Source organism: Magnolia sinica, chromosome 17 (assembly GCF_029962835.1).
Source record: "Magnolia sinica isolate HGM2019 chromosome 17, MsV1, whole genome shotgun sequence".
NCBI classification, from domain to species: domain Eukaryota; kingdom Viridiplantae; phylum Streptophyta; class Magnoliopsida; order Magnoliales; family Magnoliaceae; genus Magnolia; species Magnolia sinica.
Window position 1 is genome coordinate 5,940,496 of NC_080589.1, and position 7,729 is coordinate 5,948,224.

The 7,729-nt window shown below is 40.0% G+C and overlaps 1 pseudogene; it reads left to right on the forward strand.

The window, feature by feature from the left end:
* The first annotated feature begins 5,072 nt into the window (after positions 1-5,072).
* Positions 5,073-7,101, forward strand: LOC131231220 (DELLA protein RGL1-like; annotated as a pseudogene).
* The last annotated feature ends 628 nt before the right edge of the window (positions 7,102-7,729 follow it).

Below are 7,729 nucleotides of genomic sequence, written 5' to 3' on the forward strand. Positions count from 1 at the left end.
AGAGTAGTTATCCTTGAGGAAGATGGTGATCAACCTCATCACATTCATCCCTACGTCAATTGGTATCAGAGTGAGGATTCCCCTCGGGCAGATGGCAAACAACGAATGTATGATTAAAAATCCTGTGAACGGTGATCTAGGGATTCGTTATCTTGTAGGAAGAATGAAAGCTTTCCACCAGGAGAGTCAATTGATCATACAAGGACTATAGCCAACCCTTGACTGTCTTGCAGATGCGCTACTTCCGCCCCGAGCCCTAGGCGATGCTCCACTGCCTATGATTGCTCCACCGCCCATGGTTGCTCTACGGCATAACCCCAATTTTCGTAGAGCACTACCAGTGACAAACCGTAGGGCTACACCAGATGATTCAAGTTTTAGTGACGAAGACCTTAATGAAGGTTTTGCCTGACGACTAATCCATAGAAGCGATCATCTAGATCGTACTGAAAGAAACTAGGAGGTAAGGTCAAACTTCCTAGTTTTAACGGTTTATTATGTATAGAAGATTCCTCGATTGGCTAGTCCAAGTAGAAAGATATTTTGATTATATGGACGTGGCAGATTATAAAAGGGTGAAATTAGTAGTGTTTAAATTAAAATTTGGTGCTTCTGCGTGGTGGGAGCAATTACAACTCTCACGTGTCCGACAAAACAAGGCACTCATCTCATTATGGCCACGTATGAGATGCCTTCTTCAATCACGATTCATCCCTAGTGATTTCGAGCAGGTATTGTTTCAGAAAATACCAAAATTGCCGACAGGGGAATCGAATCGTCACAGGTTATATCGAAGAATTTCAGCGATTGGTAACACGAAACAATCTGTCAGAAATTGAATCGCAGAAGGTAGCACGATTTATAGGTGAGTTACGATCGATGATTTAGGATCAAGTTCAGATGCACTCAGTTAGGACCATGGATGAAATAATTCAATTAGCAGGTAGGGCAGAAACACAGCTTGCAAGAGTTCATATTCAGCCGTACCCTTTAACATGGCCCCCCATGACGGGTCTCACTCAAGATTCAGAACTGATATGAGGAAAAGAACTAGTAGGAGGACATCCTCAACCTTTTGCAGCCAATGAGAGTGACCCATCTAGGCTTCAACACCCCATAACCCACTTAACTATTAACAATGAGGGCATTGAAAGTGAAGCCGCAGAAGAAGACCCTGATGTTGATGAACATGAGCAAGCCACTAAGGAAAGAGCATATGACGATGAGTTGACGGTTCAGGATCATGGCGAATCTCTAGTCATGAGGCGATTAATGTACACCCCACGAAAAGAATTAGATCTACAATGACATAATACATTCCGTACGCGGTGCACCATCAATGGCAAGGTCTGTGATGTGATCATAGACAGTGATAATAGCGAGAACATTGTCTCAAGAGTGATGGTGGACAAGTTGCAGCTACCAATGATAAAACATCTTTCCTCGTACTCAATTGGCTGGATAAAAAAGGTGAACGAGATCAATGTAACTGAACAATGCATTGTCTCGTTTTCAATTGGAAAAAATTATAAAGATCAAATACTTTGTGACGTGGTTAACATGGAAGCATGTCATATTTTCCTCGGTTAACCATGATAATCAACCGTGATGCGAGTCACAGGGGACGAGACAATGTTTATGTCTTTGTTAAGGATAATGAAAAAAATCATTGCCCCTATGGTACTAGAGAACCATCCTGAAGCCTCTAAAGTGGAGGGGAGTTCCCTCCTGACCATTTGGAATTTCATTGAGGAATCCAAGTAAATAGACGAGGTATATGCCGTAATGGTAAAGGGTGAGGAATCGAAACCCTTATACATTCCTCTAAGTTTAAGGCATTTTCTGAACGAATTTAAAGAAGTTTAGCACGAAGACTCCCTAATAAATTGCCTCCCATATGAGATATAGAAAATCACATTGATCACGTATCATGGGCAAGTCTTCTCAATTGCCCACGTTATCAGAAATAATGTCAAATCTTGAAGGCAAAAGTGAAGGATTTGATCGATACTAGTCAAGTCAAGGAAAGCATGAGTACATGTATTGTGTTAGCTCAAGAGCCTAATGTCAAGTACAAGAAAAGTCATCTCAGAATCATGAACCAAGTCCTTTGAGTAACTCGATGATGAGTTTTTTCCAAGCGGAGGGGTTTGATGTAGAATGTGTCACAGATATATTCCTAGCATGGTTGGACCAAAAGAAGGTGGACTATAAATTGATCATAACTTTTGATTCGAGTATCATTACGGCGCACCGGACCGAGTATCATGAACCGAAGTGGCACGAGAACTCGAGGACAAGTTCGTTTGAATTTGAATTCTGATGTAGAGCGGGTCATGGACACTTACATGTCCAAAATGGATCAGAGAAGGCCCGATCAGAGGAAGAATCAAGACCATCAGAACCTTAAAACAGGCATATCTCGTAAACCGGAATGAGTTACTCGACATATTATATATGATTTTGGGTAGGACGAGCTACTTTACCATGCTGGGTTGCCCACGCTAAATTTGCGAGAATCCATCCTATTGACGGTCAAATTCCATGTTTAATTCCATTTTTACTATAAATAATAAGTTTTCGTTTGATTATAACTCTTCATTTGTTGGTCATTAGGAGTTGTGTCTAACATGAAAAGTGCTTAGAATAATTAGCTGAATAACGTGGTTAACCCACATAGGATACTTACTATAAAAAGTAAATTTACTATTTATAGTAAGTTACAAATTTTAGAGAGTTTTAGTTATCGTTTGCTGCTGATTTCTCTTCCATTGCTAGTATCCATATTTAAAGGGTTGTGAACTCGTTTATTTCATTCATAAATTAAATTTCAAATTTATTAGAATTTATTTATATTTTTTTACTTTCTTTCCTCGTGGATTCGAGAAGTCTCTGTGAGGAGTCCAGAGAAGCTCCTTGGATTCGGAGTAGTTATCTTTGAGGAAGTTGGTGATCAACCTCATCACATTCATCCTTGCCACATATACACATGCATCCATTCATTGTCTATATATTGATGGTGTGGTTATAACATACATCTATGGTGGGACCCATAGAAATTATGCATGTCAATACACCACGAGGACAGTAGTGGTCGTAGTGGCCCAGCACGCAATCCACATCCGCCTCTGAAAGCAGACTCTTATGTTCTTCTCATATAGTAAATTATTAATATAACAAAACATGAAAAGTGTCACATCAAAGGGCTTTTTAAAAAAAAAAAAAAACCTGATAGTTACACTATTAAACAAACAGGTAAGAGTTTGAGTGAAATTACATACATTTTGGCCAACTGCTAGTATTGTAAATAATGATTATGAATTTACTTTGCAATACTGCTGAACATTTTAAACCAAACAAGCCCTAAAAATGCTCTTTTAATTTTAAAATTTTACTGGTAGTAGTTGGTTCGTGCCATGAGAGGTTTTTTTTTTTTTCACACGCACTCACACACCCCACACGTGCCATGCGAGATTAAAGAGGTGATACGTAGTGTGCATATATTCTTGAGATCATGGCTATTTGTTAGGTTAGGCCCACTGTAAAAATTCTCCAAAGAAAAAAGATCAAGCTAGCCACTCATCAGCATTTTGATGAACTTCGTTGAATCCAATGAACTTCAAACCATAAATCTACTAAAAACAATATATGATCCAACCAAACTGTACAAATTAATCATTTTCTAAGCTTTTTACAGAGACCCCATTAAAGAAAAATCCTTCGTTGATTCATTTCTCATTAAATTTACAAATCTTCTTAGGCGGGATTCCTCGTTTGTTTGTGACCAATGATATGTTCTTCTTCTGTACTACTCATCTTGTCTTGAATGTTTTGTACTGTCATATAATATCTATTGTCGTATATGACTGCCTGGCTGAAGTTCTTAGATATTCTTATGTGAATTTATCAAAATATACATTTGGGTTATGGCCTTTGATGATCTGTTTGGCCTTGCATCCTTGTTTTTCTTCATATAATATCATTAGATTCTATCTGGGTTCGAATGGGCTCTTTATGCTGCCAAAATCCTCACCATAGGCAAGTCTGTGACATCGACGGCATCAAAATCACCATTCCTTTTTGGCAGGAAGGTACTTCACATCTTCATTTATGTGATCACTTGTTTTCTAGCTCTTTCACTAGTATAAAACAAGTGATGAAAACAAGAGTCACAAATGAATTGAGATGCATGGTATAATCAGGTTTTCATTTTGTACAAGCGGGACTAGAACCCATGGTCCACTGACTCAGACCATTGATCCAATGGGGCCCACCATGGAAGGACCACGACCCAAGATACTTGCTGCCTAATCTTCAGGCTTCTCCTTTTCAGTTGAATGTGGAGGCCTGTTGGATTTCTTTACTTAACCATCTATCTTCAGGGCTACCAATTGAAGGGTTATGATTGTCCCATTTAGGAAAATTTTGGGGCATGGTTCACTCACGGTGGGGCCCATCAGATCAATGTTCTGGATCACTGAACTGGGCACCACTTGTACAAACTAAACACCAATGATACAATACATATGATCTCCAGGATTATGATCAACCTTATATGATCCTTGAACCTGAGGATTAGGTCTTCAGTTTATATCAGTGCGCTTCATGGTTTGGGTTCCAGACATTGATCTGATGGGCCCTACTGTGTATGGTCCATGCCTCCAAAATCTCCCTGTTGAGACAATCTCATATGTTAGACCATTGTCCTACAAATAGGTGGTTAAGAAAAATGTAATCACAGTCAAGGTTAACAAGGAAAATGTCAAAGATTAGATGACTGGGCTATTCAGGTGGCAATCCATCGACAGCAGTAATCATCAAATCAATGGTCTAGATCACTGAATCATGGAACCCGCTTGTACAAAACTGAAGAACTGATCGAATCATGTAAATATCGCATAATTGATAATACTTAGAAAGAATTTTACATGAGAAGTACTAAGATTAGTAGAATATGCTGCTGCCATGTATTTTGGTATCCATAGTTGAAGTTTGGGATATGACTCCAAAAAAAAAAAAAAAAGCTTGGATAATATAGTATTAAAAATTCTTCATTGGTAACTTAGCAATGATCTCATCAATCTTGTTAGATTCCATCAATTATTATTTTAAAAATGCATTGCTCAAAGCATGTATTAGTCAGTTTGATTTTGTTTCCTTCGCTGATTTTTCGACTGTAACAAAACTCAGTTTGAACCAATGCATCCAATCCTCTGATAAGAGTAAGAGCAGTTGGGAGGTCTCCATTTCATTATGATGAATGCCATGTTCTCTTTTAAATCACTCGATTGTGATGGAGCACAAGAGGCCTACTTCCATTGAAGGAATTCGAAGGAGAGGAAGAGGCGGGAAAATGGTGACAGACCCATTTCCTTGATATGGTGGATTGGTTCGACATCTATCATCTCAGTTCTGAAAATGGGAACTCCTTTGAGAATGGAATCCCCTCTTCAAATGATCTGCAGTCATTCACCGAATTCTCGATGCTGGATGAAATGCAAATTGATATGTTTTCTACAGCAATTCAGTCATCCCAAGAAGCTGTAAGGTTCAATGCGGGCAATAGATTCTAATCAGGAGAAGCTGCTTGAGAAGGAAAAGGTTCATCCGATATCTTTTGCAGCATTAGAGCTCTTGAAGAATTACATATCCGGATGCAAGCGGTTGAGTGGAGATGATCTAGACAAATCAAGAGATAAAACACCAAGGTCCACCAATGGAGGAAGAGGATTATCCACAGAAGATGTCATGAGGGTTGCTGAGGCCTGCTACGTCCAATTCTTGGTCGAAACAGGGGATGATTTCGAGAAGCTTTCACATCCCTTTAGCTCTATGCATCCAAGTCTCTCAGATGAGGAAACTAAAGACGTAGAGCTCGCCCAACTTCTTCTGGCTTCAGCAGAGAAGATAGGCAACCAACAGTACGATCGAGCAGGCAATTTACTCAAGCAGTGCAGCCACCTCTCCTCCAATGTTGGCAATCCAGTTCAGAGAATTGTTTACTACTTTGCTGATGCATTGCAAGAAAGGATCGACAGAGAAATGGGAAGAATTTCATTGAAGGGACCGGTACGACTAGTACAGGATGGAACTAGAAAGGGAGAAGATTTGGAAGAAATGCTGATGAGTCCTGTCCCAGCCGTTTTGCCTTCCACCAACAAATCCCAATTTCACAAGTGATACAGTTCACAGAAATCCAGGCCATCCTCGAAAACATGGCATCAGCAAAGAGGATCCATTTGATTGATCTTGGAATCAGGGTGGCGATGCAATGGAGCATCTTGATGCAGGCCCTCGCGGTGCGATTCACGTGTCCGGTCTAGCTTCTAAAGATTAGTGCAGTGGAGACATCGAAGGAGAAGATCAAAGAGACAGGTCGACAGCTAGAAAGTTTCGCTAAGACACTGAAAATTACCTTTACTTTCAAGGCAGTTATAGTATCTGACATGAATGATCTCAAGGAAGATCAATTCGAGATAAAGGCTGGGGAAGTGGTTGGAGTTTATGCATCGTTGATTCTGAGGACCATGGTTGTCCGGCCCGATTGTTTGAAGAACCTGCTGAGAGTGATAAGGAGACTCAATCCACGTATAATGACGGTCACTGAAGTCGAAGGGAATCACAATTCAAGCTCGTTTATCAACCGCTTCATCGAATCACTCTTCTTCTACAGCGTGTGGTTTGATTGCCTTGACGATTGCATGGATAGAAATGATCCTAACAGGATATCTTCTGAAGGGAATTTCTTCTCACAAGGAATTCGAAGCATAGTTGTGACTGAGGGCGATGAGAGGGTAATAAGGCATGTGGGGATCAGTCTGTGGAGGTCCTTCTTCACACGGTTTGGGTTCGTTGAAACAGAACCGAGTCGTGCATCCTTGTATCAGGCTAGGCTGGTAGCTAAGCAGTTTGCTTGTGGCAGCAGTTCTTTCAATCTTGATATGAATGGGAAAAGCCTGACCATTGGATGGAAAGGTACCCCACTTCTTTCATTCTCAGCTTGGAAATTGAGAAGAGGGATGTTGGGTTCCTTCCCCCATTAGATGTGAATATCATGGGATGTTAGCAAATTAACTGTTTGAAGCTATTAAGTTATTGGGCTTTGACATGGTTTCTGTAGTAGTCTTGTTGATGCTATTAGAATCAGAATTCCTAATGGATTTGCTTGTAATTCATTCATCCGTGGGTCGAGTTGAATCCATTTTCAATAAATAATCTCTCTCTCTCTCTCTGTCTCTCTCTCTCTCTCTCTCATGTTGTTTGGACCATCATGTCGTTACATGTCATATAGAGTAATGGGTTCTCTAAAATTAGTCCACGTTACCAAAACATGGTGCTATCATGACTTGGTGTTAGAACATTAACCACTGCCAGAGGTTTGGGATCTAGCTCTAGCCATGGCACTATCATGCTCAGGTCATTTCATCACCATTCCATCTCACCATCGAGATTGAATCTGGATGTAACCTGAGGGCCACTTGAGAGACCCATCACAGAAAATTGACGATAATCAACCCATTTTCTACAGTATTGTTCACTCCCCAAGTATAGGGTTGTGATGTAGTAATAAACTTGGTGAGACCGAAGACGAATCCCAAGGGACTGAAACCTTTACGTTATCTGAAACTAGGTAGAAATAGAACTAGCCTAAGATACAATCTAAATCGAATATAAATTGATGAATAATGGTGAGAGATTAATGTAAAACTTAAGGAATTCAGAGGAAGGA